This window comes from Protopterus annectens, chromosome 6.part0 (assembly GCF_019279795.1).
Source record: "Protopterus annectens isolate FY-2018-M chromosome 6.part0, PAN1.0, whole genome shotgun sequence".
Classification (NCBI taxonomy): domain Eukaryota; kingdom Metazoa; phylum Chordata; order Ceratodontiformes; family Protopteridae; genus Protopterus; species Protopterus annectens.
In genome coordinates, this window is record NC_056737.1 from 229,514,891 (window position 1) to 229,532,879 (window position 17,989).

Below are 17,989 nucleotides of genomic sequence, written 5' to 3' on the forward strand. Positions count from 1 at the left end.
GAGTATGATGCATTACAACAACTTAGAGAGATATCCCATATCGAGATAAGACCAGCAGACAAGGGTGAGGGTATAGTTATCTTAGATAAACAACTTTATAATACACAGATGCTGAACCTACTGAGTGACAGAGGCACTTATGAATGTATATCAGCATTGACAGTTAAAGCTATTACTGATAAAGTGTAATTTTTAGTTTTTGATCTATTAATAACTGATATGGTATCTGAACCACTATTTGATTATTTCACAGTTGAACATCCAGTGGTTCCCATAATACATGGTTTGCCTAAGGTTCATAAAGATCTCCATATTCCACCAATGCATTCGATAGTCTTGAGCAGAGGTTGGTCAACGGAACCTCTGTCAATTTTTGTGGAAAAGAATTTGCACCCTGTTCTAGAAGAATGTGGAACAGTCTTGAAAGGCACTAAAAATTTCTTGCAATTATTGCAAGAGAAATGGAATCCGGAGTATGCAGACTGTTTTTTCATCACCTTAGACAGAGTCTTTATTTGCTGTTATTCCTAACCAATGGGGAATTGATAATGTTGATGAATTACTACATGTCAAGGGTATGCGAAGAGACAAGATACGCTTGATTGGTAATTTACTAGACATTATTTTGAGTAATAATGTTTTCATGTTTGGGGATGACTTTTACATCCAAAAGGTTGGCCACAGCTTGTGCCAACAGCTACGCCAACCTTTCGCTTGTACAATAGGAAACAGTGCATATATTTTCAAATATGGTGTTTGCAGACTCAGTAATTTGGTATACAAGATTTGTGGACAATGTTTTTATGTTATGGCAAGGGACTGAACAATTGTTATGAGATGTTATTGGTTATCTAAATACGGCCACAGATTTTTTGAAATTTACATATAATTACAGTGCGAAAAAAATAGAGTTTTTGGATGTGACTGTTTGTAAACATTCTCTGACCAATATTAGAACTAGCTTGTACAGGAAACCGGTGAGGAAAAATAGCTTGCTACATAGTAGGAGTATGCACCCCAATCACTGCAAACGCAACATAATAACTGGACAAGTGGTGAGACTAATGAGATTACATAATGATAACTTGGAATTAGAGTCAGCTCTGGCATCTCGGAAATTAGATTTAATAGAAAGAGGTTATAAAAGTAAGGACATTGATAAATGTATTAAAGAAGCATGGAGAGACAGGGCAACTAGGTGTAAACTGTATTTTAATGGGAATCTAATAGGTGAGAGCCCCGTATCCATGAGTGAGAGGAAAGGTTGTGTTAACACTTGCCCAAGGATGACTTTGACATATGCAAGTAATACAAATATTGTATGTGACGTTATTAACAAGAACTGTGACATACTCTCAACAGTGGAAGAATTAAAGGGTGTAGTAGGTGAAAAACCTAAGTTCAGTTTTAGGAACAACAAGATACTGAAGGGTCACCTTTGCTATAAATCCAGTTTGCCTAAGGTTATTAAATCTGTCAGAGCAGGTATGTACACCTGTAGGAATTGTAGTGCCTGTGTCTTTATACATGCAGGCACACACTTTACACATCCAGTATTAGGGTTTAAGGTAGAGTGTTCACACTATGCCGATTGTAGAACAAAGAATATGGTGTACTTCAGTTATTGTGTTAAGTGTTTTCATTAGCAGACCGGAGTTCCACTGTGGTGACCCCTTACCGGGAAAAGCCAAAAGACAAACATACTACATTGGCAAAACTAATAGGCAATTCAAAGACAGGATATTGGAACATGTCCGAGATATAAAAAATCTGAAAGAAAATAGAGCATTAGCTATGCATGTAAAGAACAAAGGTAGGGAACACACTTTTAAGTTTTTCGCTTTGGAATTAGTTGCAGATAGGAAAAGAGGAGGTGATATGAAAAATATCACTGAAGCTGCAGAACAGAGATGGACAGTGTTACTCCATGCAGATAAAGCGCCAGGTTTAAATAGTATGGTTTCCATCAAACCTTTCCTTAAAGCTAGACAGCTCAAGCATTACCATATATATTAAAGTAAATCATGTGCTATCTTTTTAAATGTTTTAATTGATGCATTAATTGAGGTATTTAATGATGGAAGGGAGGGGTATTTAAAGAGTCTGTTTTATCATTTAATTGTTTTTAGTCTGATGAAGAGGTGGACCCTCGAAAGTGCTTACTATTTTCATTAAATTGGATATTGTCTTTGGATTGTCTGCTGTGTTGCTTCCAGTGTTTTTCTACTATTTGTTCTCCTTTTGTTGCACTGGTCACTTTATCATCTTGGGACTGTATTTTTTACATCCAAGGTATGGACTAGCCTATACCACTTTAGGTATAAAATAAGGATTAGTTCTCGAATAAACCTTGTCCCTATAGAAAATGAGTTAGGGTTGACTCACCATAAGACCTTGTAACTCAGATATCCTTCTTGCAGAGGTCAAAGCAATCAGTAAAACTGTTTTCCATGTTAAGAATCTCAAGTCAGCCAGATTAACCGGTTGAAATAGAGCAAGTATTAGTTTCTCTAACACAAAATTAAGAACCCAAGGAGGAGCCATCAGTTTTCTTAGAAGCCTCTTATGCAAAACTCCTTTTAAAAACATTTTGACATGAGATTGCAATGAAAGATGAGATTCCATGAGCAGACATGATGAAATTACTGATAAATGAGCCTTGATAGAGGAATGAGAAAGGCCATAGGATAGTAACTTGTGCATATATTGTAAAACCAGAGAACAACTAGCTTTGTATAGGTGCCGGTTATGTTGTTGGCACCAATTAAAAAACCTTTTACATTTGCTAATATATGATTTTCTAGTATCAGGCTTTCTTGCTTCTATTAGTACCTGTTGCATGTCTTTAGTAAACATCTGCCTAAAAGGAATTAAGGCCCTATCATCCAGGCAGTCAATTGAAGATGATTGTTGTTGGGGTGTATCAAACACCTCGTTCTTGTGTGAGTAGATCTATTCTGTGAGGAACCTTGTGGTAATTGCCCTTGGACATTTCTAATAGAAGGGAGAACCATGGTTGCCTGGGCCAGAAAAGAGTCACCACAATGATCTTGGAGGTTTCCTTCTGAATCTTCAAAAGTACCCTAGATATTAGTGGAAAGGGTGGAAAAGCTACAGGAACTTTACTGTCCAAGTAAAAGAAAAGGCATCTGTCTTCTAGGCCTTCTTGCATGGAGTTCTGGAACAGAATTCTCTTCTCAGATGGCTCAAATTTGGATGACCCCTGATCTATTTTCCATTTGTGATGGTCTGCCCTGCTCCTGCTCATCATGTCTGCCACACAGTTCTGCTCTGATGAATTGTAGGATGCCTGTAGAGTGAAATAGTGTTGTTATGCTATATCCCAAGCTAACATGGCTAGTCTGCAAATGTGGTATGACCTGGTTCCCCCCTTGTTTGTTGATTTATCACATGACTGTGGTATTGTCTGAAACCAAGTATAGAGGTCCTGGGGACCAAAGCTGGTTCAGACAGAGTGCCTTGATCAGGACAATCATCTCCTTGATATTTGTGTGCTTGCATCTGTCCTTGGTTTCCCACACCCCCTGCACTTTTATCCCTGCTGAAACTGTTCCTCAAGCAAAATCTGAAATGTCTGTGGTGATTGACCACTTTGGAGCAGGGAAGAAGGGGAGATTTAAGGATATCTTTTGTCTCCACCAAAAGATTTCTCTTCTGACAAGCCCCAGCACTAGGATCTGAAAAGATAAAGGGTGCTGATACTGAGGCCAAAGAGAGTTCAAATACCACTCTATCTTTCTCATGTGGAGTCTTTCTAGGGGTGTCATGAGAATCATAAATGCCATGAGACACAAATCCTGTGGTATTCCCTTGCAGTTACTGAAGTCTGAGTGGAAAACCTTAGAAATAGATCTAAATAAAGATCGTTTTTTTTTCCTGTGGAAGAAAAAGCTAATTAATTAAGTCTAGTGTTACCAGGAAACTTGAAATAAGAAGAAGAATAGTTAACAGGTTCTGAAGTGGCAGCATTTTTAATTTGGGCACCATCACAAACAGGTTTAGGAAAGAAATATCCAGAACTGGTCTCCAAGCATTTTCTTTCTTTGGCACTAGGAACATCCTTGAATAAAAACGCTTCTTGCCATTTCTTCTTAAATGATTGTTTACCTGAATTTTGTTGTGTCTGTTTATTCTGTTTTTTATTTATTTATTTTATTTTTTATTTTTTTGCCAAAAGTGGATGAGGAAATAAAAAAAAATCCCTTGGACAATTTGAAAAAGGAGGGCTGAAAAATCTTAGAGATTCCTTGAATCAGCTTGTCCCTTTCATCACACATTTTGATCACCTCTGCAACAGAGGGGGGGGGGGTCAAACCAAACACTAAATCTCTATCCAAGGGAGAATTTATAATCTTAGTTTTAATGTCATCTGGGAGTTTCTGAGAATGCAGCCATGCAAACACTCCATCTCTATCCAAGGGAGACTTTAAAATCACATCTTAATGTTATCTGGGAGGTTCTGAGAATGCAGCCATGCAAACCTCCTCAGAACAGTGCAAATGGCCATATCCCCGGAAGAAATATCAAGAGAGTCATACACATTGCAAAAGTGATTAGTGATCTTTGCAATAGAAGAAGCTAAGGTATTTAAAGCAGATTTTTCCTCACAAGAAAAAAACTGCAGATAAAACATTCTTCATACTTTTACAATTTGTCAGACCTAACTTTAACATACGAGCCTCACAATTCAAAATTCTGAAAAATCAACATTGTAAGTACAAACATTTTCTCCACTCCTATCAATTATTTTCCCATCCTTATCAGAAAGAGTAGGACTGGAACTAATTAAGTACCTCGCAGCAGTAGAATCAACTAAGGCTATAGCTGCTACGTTAGGTTTGGGAATAGTATATACAAAATTAAAAACTGAGGAACTTTATATAAACTATCTGCCTTTTCAGGGGCAGCTAAATATCAGGAAAAACTGCAGGCAGCAATACACACAGCCTCTAAAGCTGACAAAACAGGAGGAATGGGTGTAGATTCTAGAAAATCCTGTTGTAATAACTAATACCATTTTCTTGACAGTCTGAGAAACGTCAGTGTTCTCCCACTGAAAACACTGGCACATTCTAGCAATAGTCACAGAGAAAGAGAAACTCCCACAGGGAGAATTAGAAACTGAGTTCTCCTCTGATTCTGAATCAGAAATCTGAGAAAGAAACCATGTACCCATCGCTGCATCTTCCTGTTCAGATTCAGAATCCTGAATCTCTTCAGGAAAAGAGGAATCCCTCTTTCCTTTACCAGAACATACTTTAAAAGAAGGACGTGTGGTCTGAATTAAACCCTGAGTCAGAGCTAGTAAACTTTTTAGTTCTATCCAAACAAATTTGAAAAGGGGTAGATACATGCCTGGCTTTCTGTTTCTTTTTGACAGGAAAAATGGGGACAACTGTGTTACTAATGACAACAGGTGCTTCCCCAGGAATGAGCACAGCATTCTGACACAGCAGAGAAGCCTTCCCTGTTCCCTCTCCCAGGATTGACAAGAGTGGCTCTCCTTTGTCCGCTAAGGGGACCCCAAGAGCCTCAAAGTACATGGCTAACCCCCAGCCTGTAGTGGCTATAGGTGCTAAAGCAGAGAATCTAGTGTAAAAGATGAGTGGTCTGAGGTACAACAAATGGCCACAGCAAAGTCACCCACGTGTGACTGAGGCAAATTGCTAGCCTGCTGTAGTGACAAAGGCTGTTTGCTTAATTTTTTTCTTTTTGTGGCTGGAAGAAGGACCATCCCATGAGACCAATAATCTGTTACATGGTCAAGCCAAAAAATTGTGTCTCTTTTCCAGAGAAGACAAGCAGCAATTGTCAGTAAACAGTACCATTCCATAAAAGTTACTTTTTGACAGAAAAAAAAAACACTGTAAAAAGCACTTTAAAACACTATGTCAGTCCCACAAAAGAATTAAAAAACAATTTCTCCACACAAAAGGTATTTTCCACTACTTTAAACTACTTTTAAACTGACTGGAAAAAACGATTGCTCCATTTTAAAGTACATTACAGTCTTGAGACAGTCCATTAAAACAAAACACTCCTAGCTTTAAAATAACTTTCCTGAACAGGAAAGTAATCAAACATCAGCAAAATTAAGAAAATGGAAGGTTTTTAACCCCAGAGGGAACTTATCTGACCAGCAAAGAAAAGCACAAGCCAACTGTCAATCCTTAAAAGCCTCAGAGGAACGTACACTTCGGTGGCAGTAAAGCTCTGAAGGGCTTTGAACCCAAACTTGTATTGTAGTCTGCTCATCTGAAGATGCTTGACAGTTTGGGTGTGTGCAAGATGCCCTGAAGGTTTGGAAGTTGTCCGGCTGCTTTATCATTGGCGGGATATAACCCATAAAGCAAAGGCTACTGCAGCTGTGATCAATTTGATGAACATAAAAACATAACACAAGTTTTTTTTTTTTCTGCCTGCTCTCATGTATATAGCAAGCAAGTTTCTCACACTTGTTTTTACTAAATTAACCTTTACTGTCTTCAGCTATTTTTACAGAGTTTGTGCACCACCAGTGAAAAGTACAAATATTTCGGAGTCAGCAGGACACTAACCTGTTGAAATAGCTATGGTAAATGATCATCTGAGAAGGCGTCTTCATGCATTAACCTAATTTCAAAACAGAACTATAAACTAAAATATCTATCGTAGGTTCTTTGACTATACTATGAAACTGGAAAAAAAATAGTAAGGGCATCATGGACCACTGGTTTAGAAAATGGCAACTTCCAAAATGTGGTAATGTTATAGGAAGGCTTTGACATTTTTAACAATTAACAAACATACAAGTTCCATACATACATCCAGAGTTTCAAATATATTTCTTCTTTTCACACAATCAGTGTTTCAACTTTTGTGTTTTTTTTTCTCGGGGACTACTTAGTCTTTGGAAAAGGCACATTACTCAAATATATATATGTTATATTTGATTTATTATTATTATTACAATTATTATTATTTGTTTAAAGTTTGTAACACCTATGCCATTTGTTGTGCTAGCTAATTCTGGATTTCAGTAAATAATTACATAGTAGTATGGATCTCACTCAACCAGAATTGAGGGAAAATGGTAAAATATAGTCACTAAAGGATTAAACATCAGCATCCCCTTACCATAATAAACATACCTAAGCCGAGATCAAGCAACCCTAGGTCTTTACATTTATTGACCCATTTGAATTTACTGGGCCAAAATCAAAACCAATTCCCCTATCTGAAGATATCAATTCTCTGACAACTCACCACCCAACCTCCCTCCTCCAATTAAAAGCCCCCTCCCTTTTCCCCAAATTGCCAATGATAATGCGGGTCTGTGTTCCACTTTTCATTTCTAATTTGTTCCTGAAAGAAATGCATCAAAAAGGGCCTCACAAAAGCTATATTTTACCCTACCTTAATCAGTTTGGCCAGTCTTAGCACAGGTAAGACTGTATCCTTCATATAAAATCTTTCATTCACCACAGGGTACATCCCACCTGCTGGAAAAATGCAACAGCTAGTCCTATTCTCAAAAGTGCTAATCTTATTTATTTATTTTTATTTATTTGCAGTTGGTTTACCAGGATAGTCCATTGGGCCAAAATGAACCCATTTTCAATGGAGTCCTGGGGAGAAAAGCTCCAAAACTAAATAGGTTACAGTAGGTTATTCATAGCAGTTATACAAATTATGCTATTATACAAAAGTTAAAGATACAAGAAAAACAATTTCAAATAATACAGCAAAACTAGAATTAATACGGACTAGTGATGAAATTAATAGATAATACAGACTAAAAGGAATATTGCATGAAAGTACTGAGAAATAATAAGATATTAGGAAGCATTGCACAAAAATAATGAGAAATAATAACATATTAGGAAGTATTGCACGGGAATACTGAGAAATAATAACATATTAGGAAGTATTGCACGGGAATACTGAGAAATAATAACATATTAGGAAGTATTGCACGGGAATACTGAGAAATAATAACATATTAGGAAGTATTGCACGGGAATACTGAGAAATAATAACATATTAGGAAGTATTGCACGGGAATACTGAGAAATAATAACATATTAGGAAGCAAACACTTAGGAGGTGTGGCCTAGTGAGTTCTTTCCAAATATCATAGGAATAATAATATGTATGAGTTAGGGGTAAATAATAAGAAAAAATGCAGGAGGAAAACAGGGAAAAGAAGGAAGATGGAAATTGCAAGTGGTAGTTATGTGGGGTGGGAGCAAGAGCATTCCCACTGGGATACTAGATGTGAATGAAGAGATCTTTTAAAAATAAAATGGTTGGGGTTGGTGCGAATGGATGGTGGTAGGGAGTTCCAAAGGCGTGCAAGACCATAAGACAGAAGAGTTTTGCCTGGGGGATGAGTTGGTTTATATACTTCTAATAGATTTTGATTGTTGGACCTTAATACTCTATCAGGAAGGTGCATTTTAAAGGCTGATGAAAGGGAGGGACAGAGGGAGGGGTTGAAAATGAGCTTGTGTGCAAGAGTTAGTTGAGTGTATGTGAGATAACTGGGTAGCTCTAGCCATTTTAGTTTTTGGAGAGAGGAACAGTGGTGGGCGGAGGACTTGTGGTTGGTAGCGAACTTGGCGATTTTACTGTAGCAAGAGGAAAGTTGTGTTTTCAGAGAGGTCTGTAGATTAGTTAGGAGTGGAGCTCTGTAGAGAAGGGGGGGGGGGGATAAGAAATGAGGTAGAGAGAGTGATTTTGATAGCAGGTGTAAGATAATGATTTTGTCGGTAGAGCATACCTAGTTTTTGATGGGTTTTTTTTATATTTAGCTGTAGGTGAGAGTTGAATTTGAGCTGGCTATCAATTTGGACCCCAAGTAACTTGGTCTCTGACACCAGTTCCAGAGGTGAGTTATTTTGACTAGTGATAGAGAATGTGTTTTTTATCGAAAGAGGTTACATTGGAGGGGGTAAATAACATTAATTTGGTTTTAGAGGCATTGAGTGCTAGGTGATTTCTTTTCATCCATTGCTCAGTGGTTGTAAAAGCATCTTGAGTCAGTTTTAGGAGTGAGTGGATAGAAGTGGCAGAGCATATAATAGTAGAATCATCTGCATATTGGATGATGTCTGAGAATGGGATAGAGTTGTGGAAATCATTTATAAATATATTAAAGAGAAGGGGACCCAGTATGGAGCCCTGGGGTACTCCAGTAGGGGTATTTAGAAATGAGGAGGTGGTCTTTTTCCATTTTACTGTTTGATATCTGTTAGATAAGTAGCTTGAGAACCAGTTCAAAGAGGAGGGAGATATGTTAAGTTTTGAGAGTTTAGTTACTAGCAGGCTGTGAGAGATAATGTCAAAGGCCTTAGAGAGGTCGAGTAGTAGGGTAGAAACAATTTGGCCAGAGTCACGGGCTTTATTCACAGTTTCAAGGAAGGAGAGGAGGGCGGTCATAGTGCTAGGATTTGGTCTGAATCCGTGTTGTGTGGGAGTTAGTAGGTGATTATCTAAGAGATGAGGAAGGAGTTGTAGTTGAATACACTTTTCTAGGAGTTTAGAGATGGGGGACAGGATAGCGATGGGGCGGAAATTAGTAACATTGTTATTGTTGCCACCTTTATGTAAAGGTATGATAAAGGCCTTTTTCCAGATTTGGGGTACTATACATTCTTGGATAGAGCGGTTGATTAAGATGCTAATGGGGTAGGTGATTGCTTCAGCAGCTTTGCTAAGAAATTAGGAAGGGATGTTATCAGGAGCATTAGTGCATGGCTTCAGTTTCAGAAGGAGTTTCTTTATAGTAGAAGTGGGTATAGGTTTTAATGAGAGAAAAGGAGAGTGTGAAGAGGGGGAATTAGGGGCAGATGAAGATAATGAAGTAGTTAGAGTAGGAGAAGGATTGGAGGGACGAGAGTTAGTAGATGGGAATTAGGAAGTAGTAGCAGTGCAGGGTAGAGTGTTGGTGGGGGGAGGGTGGGGGAGTATTGGAGAATGTAGTGGTGTTAGAGAAAGATTATGTTAATTTGGAAATAATCTTAGTGACACTAATGACTTCCACCTTATATCTAAAGGGAAACTCCAGACCAAGATCCTAAAAAAATGTGTATATTTGCATATTCTTTACTAAGTTAACCATGGAATTCTCAGCAACTCCCACTGTGACTTCAGAAAGAATTTTATTATGATATTTACTTAACTGTCTAGAGTCCTTTTTATTGACATTAAAAGGCATTCACTGTGATGAATCATGATTTACTTTTATACATAAGCCTTCTGCTGGGTCGCACTGAGACCCAAAAGATGGGTCATGCAGTCCTGTCTCCTGTAGAACCTCCACCGTGCATTATTGGCAGCACATTCTCCAATCAGGTGGTCTTCCCTTATAGGGGGTCACTACTTGACTGAGTACTCTTCTCCCTCTTGACAAATTAATTCTTTGCACTCCTGTCTCATAGCTTTTCAATTATTCTGACAATGTGCTAATTTTGCTCAGTAAAAAAAAAAAAACTCACAATTTAGCAGCCATACCAAACAGAATTTAACCAAGTCAGGGACTGGTGTGTAGAATATAGCCTTGCTTTAAAGTCCTGTAAAACTTTTAAGTATCCTTTAGGGCTTTACAAACAGCACCCCAACCTTTAGTAGATCCCAAAGGAAACTACATTTCATATCTGTCCATACCAATTTTTTGGACTCTGGTTCAAGCAGCAAATTCAAATGCAACAGTCACAATTTCTCAATACTAGGGCACAAATTCTGGGAAATTATACCATTAAGCATAAAAAATTCAACCTCAGCTCAGAAAAGCTGTCAAGCATTACCTCACTAAATTAGCAGAAAGCCATTGCTTCACAAACAGGATAAAACCTAGCGCTATATATCCTTTCCTCTTAATTATACATTCGAAGTCACAGTTGTATACTTGTCATTTTTTGTTTGCCTATACATTGTAAATATCTTATCACTGTACTTATTGTGATTTTGCTATGCTTCCAGTACTGAAATGTATATTTGCCCCATTTCCATATTATCCTTGAAATGTCTGTTTCTATTTATTTATTTAATATTTGTTTACCAGGATATTCCAACTGGGCATAACAGCCCCTTTTCAATATAGGCCCAGGATGAAAAGCTCCTACAGGAAGTACAAAAGTAATAGAGCTGAAAATTCTAACGCAGAAATATTCAAACTAAAAGCCAAGTACATCAATAAATAAAAATAAATAAATAAATATATTGTCCTTGCAATGCATGCTCCTATATTTTCATTTGTAAACTGTTCTGCTATCATTGCTAAGCCTGAAATAGGTTCAAGTGGATCAGTGCTCAACCCCAAACAACAAATCTAAATCAGTCAATTAATCCCTCCTTAGTCTTTAGAATTCATACTGAATAAAAACAGTTCAGAGTTCACTAGGGAAGCTGAAAATAACTTAAGAATCTCAAGTAATAATTCCACAGACCCAAGGATTGATAAACCCAACTTAATTCCAAAACTGGAATGTCCATTCTCAATAATTACTTCACGTTCTATACACAACACCAAATTTCTTCAAATCTCCATGCACAAGGTCTGCTATCTTTTTTCACATCAGACACCAAGCAATGGGACCCCACAGGATTTTTGCAGGGGGGTGCAAACCCAGAGGCCCCCACAGCCCCCCCACGCAGCCATTCCAGTGTCCCATTACTCAGCTATTTCTCCTCAGTTGCCATAAATGCTGTTCAAAACTTTCAGTGTGTGTACTGTTTTATGCTTTACATCTACAATGATTACAAATATTTGGATTTAATTTACAACTTTTATTTCAAATTTTATAACACAAAAACTGATAGACATTTGCTAAACAAAGCAATAGTCTTACAATGAATACAGACTTAGCATTAAAATGTCTCCACCTTTGAAACTCACATTCACTGAAACAGCACTGAAACCCACACTAAAAGAAAATGCATTTGGCCAGTGGTGGGCTAAGTTTACCTCTGGGCTGTTTTCAAATCATAGGCCCCTTGCATACATTTTTAGGACCATGCAAAAGTTCTTTGATTCACATTCCTGATTGTATTAATTATCTTCTTCTTCTGGCTTTTCCCAGTTAGGGGTCGCCACAGAGGATCACCTGTCCACTCATGATTGGCAGTGGAGTTTTACAGTGTCGAGTTGCCAGCCCGGCGCCCAACCTTCCACAGAAGGCACACACACACTCTCACACCTAGGGCCAATTTAGAGTGTCCAATCCACCTACAGCATGTCTTTGGGATGTGGGAGGAAACTGGAGCACCCGGAGGAAACCCACGCAGACTCTGCACAGAAGGCACCCCAGCCGAGAATCGAACCGGAGAACCTCTTGCTGTGAGGAGGCAATGCTAACCACTGCACCGCCATAATTATAATATAGAATAATTGAATTATATCCCGTGTGTAATATATTACCACTTGTTAGAGTGTGTTTTAAATTTATAGTTTTGAACATTTTTCCAGTAAGCAATGAAACAAAACATATGAACCAATAATGACAAACTGCCCAATTCAGAACATTTCAACCATAAAAGGCCACTCAATTCAGTCAATATGCACAATCATTGCAGAAGTTTCATAGTTTCATAGTTTCATAGTATAGTACTAGGCTATCTGCCCTAGGGCATTTATAAGCCTAGCCAAAGTGTATGTGGCTTTCGCCACCCCATGTAATGATACAAAAGTGTACAATTTAAATTAAAGTGAAAGCCATCTGAATAATTCCACATTAAAGAGATCTGGAACTATTAGAGGTTGTTGCTAGAAAACAACTTTATATTTCAGTGGTTCATTTACAAATTCGGTGCCTGCTGCCATTGAAGAATAAATTGCCTATGGTACATTAAAAAATGGTAAGCTGGTATATTGCAATAGGGAATGGGTGGCAAGCTAAAAAACAGGTTCAAAGTTATTAGGCATCTCATCCAAAGGAGGACATACTCAGGACTGCAGCACTCCGCCCTCTTAAAATACAAATCTACATGCTGTGGGAGTAGAACCTACAGTCCTCTACGTCAAGATGCAAGTATGCTTTCTGCTTTGCCACAAACACTGCTTTAAAATTTTATACCACAATAGTGATACCATTTGCTAAAGAAAACAGTTGCACATTTTAAGCAGACTTAGCATGAGCAGCAGTAAACTTCTCTTCCATTGAAGCTCACAATTCCTTGAAAATGCACTTGAAAATAAATTCCATCTGTTAACTCTAACTAGAGCATTTCACTCTCTCAATAACACACACACACACACACACACACACACACACACACACACGCATGCACGCACGCACACATGCACACACACACACACACACACACACACACACACACACACACACACACACACACACACACACACACACACACCTCAACCTCTTAGTGCATGAAATCTGGACAAAGCCTTAAATAAATAGGGACAGATTATAAATATTGCTCTCATGAACTTTGAAAATTGCTAAAATAACACAATTTGTGTTAGTATGCATTTTTCTAAAGGATATAACATCTAAAACTCAACTGTCTGCCATTATTTAGCAACTTCAATAATTTTTAGGAGGAATATGGGGCACAAAGCTGGACATTCTACAAAAACCTGGACAGCTGAGGGTATGCTACCTCCCTCTTACACACACACACACACACACACACACACACACACACACACACACACACACACACACACACTACCTCTCAATCTCTTAGCACAATACATCTGGAGAAAGCCTGTTATAATGTTGTGGACAAAGGCCCAAAACTAGGGACACATTTAGAAAGTTGCTAGAATAACAGGATTTGTGTTAGAATGCATTTTCTGAAGGATGTGAAGTCTGAAACTCTAATGCATGTCATTATTTATTAACTTTAATCCTTAGCTCATCCTAGTGATTTGTGAAAAGAAAAGAAAACAGAATTTTTATGAGGAACAGACCAAAAATATAAGGAAAAAATCTGGACGTTCTGTGAACATCTATACAGTTGAGAGGTATGATACACACATATACATCCCCCTACCACCTTAGAACATGGATAGAACAACAAGGTTTGCATTAGTATGCATTTTATGAGGATATGAAGTCTAAAACTTCAGTCCTCAATGATTTGCCAGAAAAACATAATTTTATGAGAAACAAACCAAAAATATGATGCAAAAATCTGGATAATTGCAAGGTATGAACCCCCCTCTTACACACACACTCCTACCCCCTCTTACTTACACACAAACATACACACCCCTACCTCCCTCTTACACACACACACACACCTACCTACTTCTTACACACACACACACAAACCCTTGTCTTTATCTACCTAATTCTTACGTACATGCATACACATCCCTACCTAGCTGCCTACTTCTTACATCCACACACCCTTAGCTATTTCTTACACACACACACACACACACACACACACACACACACACACACACACACACACACACACACACACACACACACAGACACACACAGACACACACACACACACATATCTTAAACACTCAAACACACACATGCACACACCTACCTCTCACTTGTACATTCGTCCGCATCCATCTTCTGCAATTCAAATTCCACGTGGGCATGGAAGATAAAGACTTAAACCATTGGTCACACAGACACAGAGGCCTCTGTGCGACTGGATGCAAATGGCGTTCTTAAAAAAGAATGCCATTAAAAAAAGTTTTTTTTTTTTTTTTTTTTATTAAAAGAAGATTAATCTCCCAGCCAACTGATTCCAGGGGTGTGCAAGTGCACCCCCTTGCACCTGCCTGCAGGCAGCCTTGCACTAGGCAACCCTAAAGGTTATACTACTCACTGCTGTCCCTCTGTAACGGACAAGAACATATTTCTCCTGCATTCTTTTTCATTCTCCTTTAGCAAACACGCCCTAAATAGGGTTTCATTCATCTGCTCTACCAGCAAAGGAGCCAGCTATAAAACTGCCACAGCAGTCTGAAACTATTTCACACCTCACATCATAAACTTAAATACGCTCACTTGTTTAAATAAAATAAGATAAAGACAATTTTTTAATATGTTTTAATACTGCAGTATTTTATTTTAAACATTGTTGAATACCACTGAAACTGTAAGAGTATATTTGAACCCATCATTTTTTAATGCTATGCTTAATTTTGTCATGTTTTGATATCAGTTTAGTGGTACTGTGTGTTGGTCTGTTTTGAATGGGCCTTTAAAGTATGACCAGACCAGCTTACTTGCTCAGTTCACAAGCAAATAAAAAATCAAAAAAAAAACATTTATTTTCTTCCCAGCTTTGCCAGAATGTGCACAAAAAATAAAGATAAAAATGACTGTGTGAATCAAGTGATTTGTTTTTACTTAAACAGTGTGGCTTTAAACACATTGGTTGATATTTTAAGTGATGTAACAACCAATGCCAAACAACTTTTTTTACTTAGAAAATGGATACTGTATAGCACTTGCAACATATATCTCAACCTCTTAACAATTCTGGGCAAAGCCAAAAAACAATGGGGGTACAAAGGCCCAAAATCAGGTACAAAGTTTCCATATTGCTCTTATAAACTTAGAAAGTTGCAAGAATAACATGTTTTGCACTAGCATACATTTTCTTTAGGACATGCAGTTTGAAACTCAAATGCATATCATTATTTACATACATCAATCCTCAATGCTTTGCCAGAAAAGCACACATTTTTATGAGGAGCAGACCAAAAATATGAAACAAAAATCTGTTCATTCTGTGACATTCTGGACAGCTGAGAGGTATGATTTACAACAGTAGTGACTGACATACCTTACTACTTACTAGCAGAAATAAATACAGCATTTTATTCTAATATAAAACATAGGTAGACAAAAATAAAGCTATATTGTTTCAGACTTGCAATTCTTGCTACTGCATGATTTGTCAACAAAGAATAATAGTATTTCTTACTTTCTGCATAGTGCTATGTCACGAATTTCTGTAAAAGAAATCTGACTGACAGGCTCTCCAATCAAAAGTGAAAAAATCCCTCCAATATTAATGTCTCCTTTTCTGGTGTAGCCATCGATGTTAAAGCTTCTCAGCTGACAAACTGGTCTTGTGATTTTCTCATTTGCACAAGCAGGAACAGAAACCATTAAGAGTAATGCGGTGAAGGGAAACATTAAATACAAAACCGAGAGAAAGTTGAACAAGAGAAACATAAGTACAGAGAATATTACTTTACAAAGAATCTCAGAACATATGAACTCTTCTAATATATTTGCCAGCCCAAAAAATTACATTTAGTACTTAAGGTGTATCAGACGTATAAATGGTCCCATGTATAAATCTGTAGTTCATCTTAGGAAGACGAACATGAGAGCTACAGACAGAATCAAGACGAAAAGGCTTATCAAGAGAGACAACAGGAAGATATAATTGATACTGCCTTGGTTGAAAGTATTAGTAAAACTCTTATTATAGCTGGAAAATCTAAAATAATTTTATTCCTGCAAGACACAGCAAATGTCTATGAATGTGATATCTTCACTGCTACTTATACACATCTAAATTATTCATCTGCAGTTTTCTCTAATGAGTACCTAGAAATTAGTTCAGCTGTTCTCTTTCCATTTCCTCCAAAATACAAGGCACGCAGGGATCTATGAAAGTTCAAAAGCCCATGAGGGAAGGTAATTAACTTTTATTGTGCCTGTTCTCAATTCTATATTGATAAGATTTCAATATAATTTTATATTTTTGCATGATTCCAAGCATGGGAAAATAATACACTTATGATTTAACAGCTGCCGACTGACAACTAACTGCCATGTCACTCTAGATAAAATCATCCTGAAGTACCCAGAGTCATCTTTATATTATGTGACTCATTTGGTTATGGTTTTCATGTCTATTACAGGCCCAACTGCAATGTATAGTTCTGAGGATATATAATGTCACTGTTATGTAAATCAGGAAAGAAAATGCACTAACACCTCAGCTAAAAGTATAAATCTGCTTCTACACTTTTTACTCCAACTTGCAGTGAATGATTCAATATGCCCATGCTATGGAATAGACTTCCCATACATGTCAAGCAGAGCACCTCACTGGCCCTCTTCAAAAGAAATCTTGATGAGTGGATTGGAAATAGAAAATTCACAACAGGGATCACTCCAGTGGCTCTACTCACAGAGGCACTGGGAACTAAGGTCGGGTGGCACGATGCCAGAGTAATCCTATGGCTAGGCTTGTAAAGGCTCCAGGGCCATTAGCCTAGTACACGCCTATGAACCTATACCCAAAGTGACTGCAGTGATGATTGCAGCCATTCACATTAAACTGTCCTTTGCAAACTGAGGATGTACTTCAGTAGACGAGGTGCTGGGTTTGAGGAATTCATTGCAGAACAGACTTGTGCCTTTGGTTCGGAATATTCTAAAAGGCTTTTTTTTCCTGTTCAGCCTGGGTGTCTTGTTGCTGGAATGGAAGACTGAGTTCTACTGGGGAAGGGGCTCTAGTTCATTAGGTATAGCTCCAGCGAATGGCGTAGAGAAACACTAACACACCACAACAAAGTAACTGCAAAGTATCTGAAACAGCACCAACTGCAAGAATCACATATACTGCAGCTTTCATATTCCAGCAAATGAAAATAATCTGCAGAAATGCAATAAATGTCTAAAACAAGCAGCTCAAAATTTGGCTCTCAAAATGCTGCTTCATTAGTAAAACCTATTGCCTTTAAAATTAGACATTTTATTTCTTTACAGAAAATGTTTTTGAACATGCAAAAAATATTTTGCTTCAGTATGGGACTTGAAAACTGTCCTGCTTTGAAGAAAATCTGTAATTTAACCAAAATTGTTCTGGATCCTTATCTTACACCATCATCTTCAGGAGAAAATATGTTTCTCCTCACACAGATGTATAGGACATGTCCAAAGTAATGTTTAAATATCTTAAATGTATGTGAAACCATGGACCTGAAAAGTACATTTTTGAGTTGCTCTGCTAGGTACTTTCC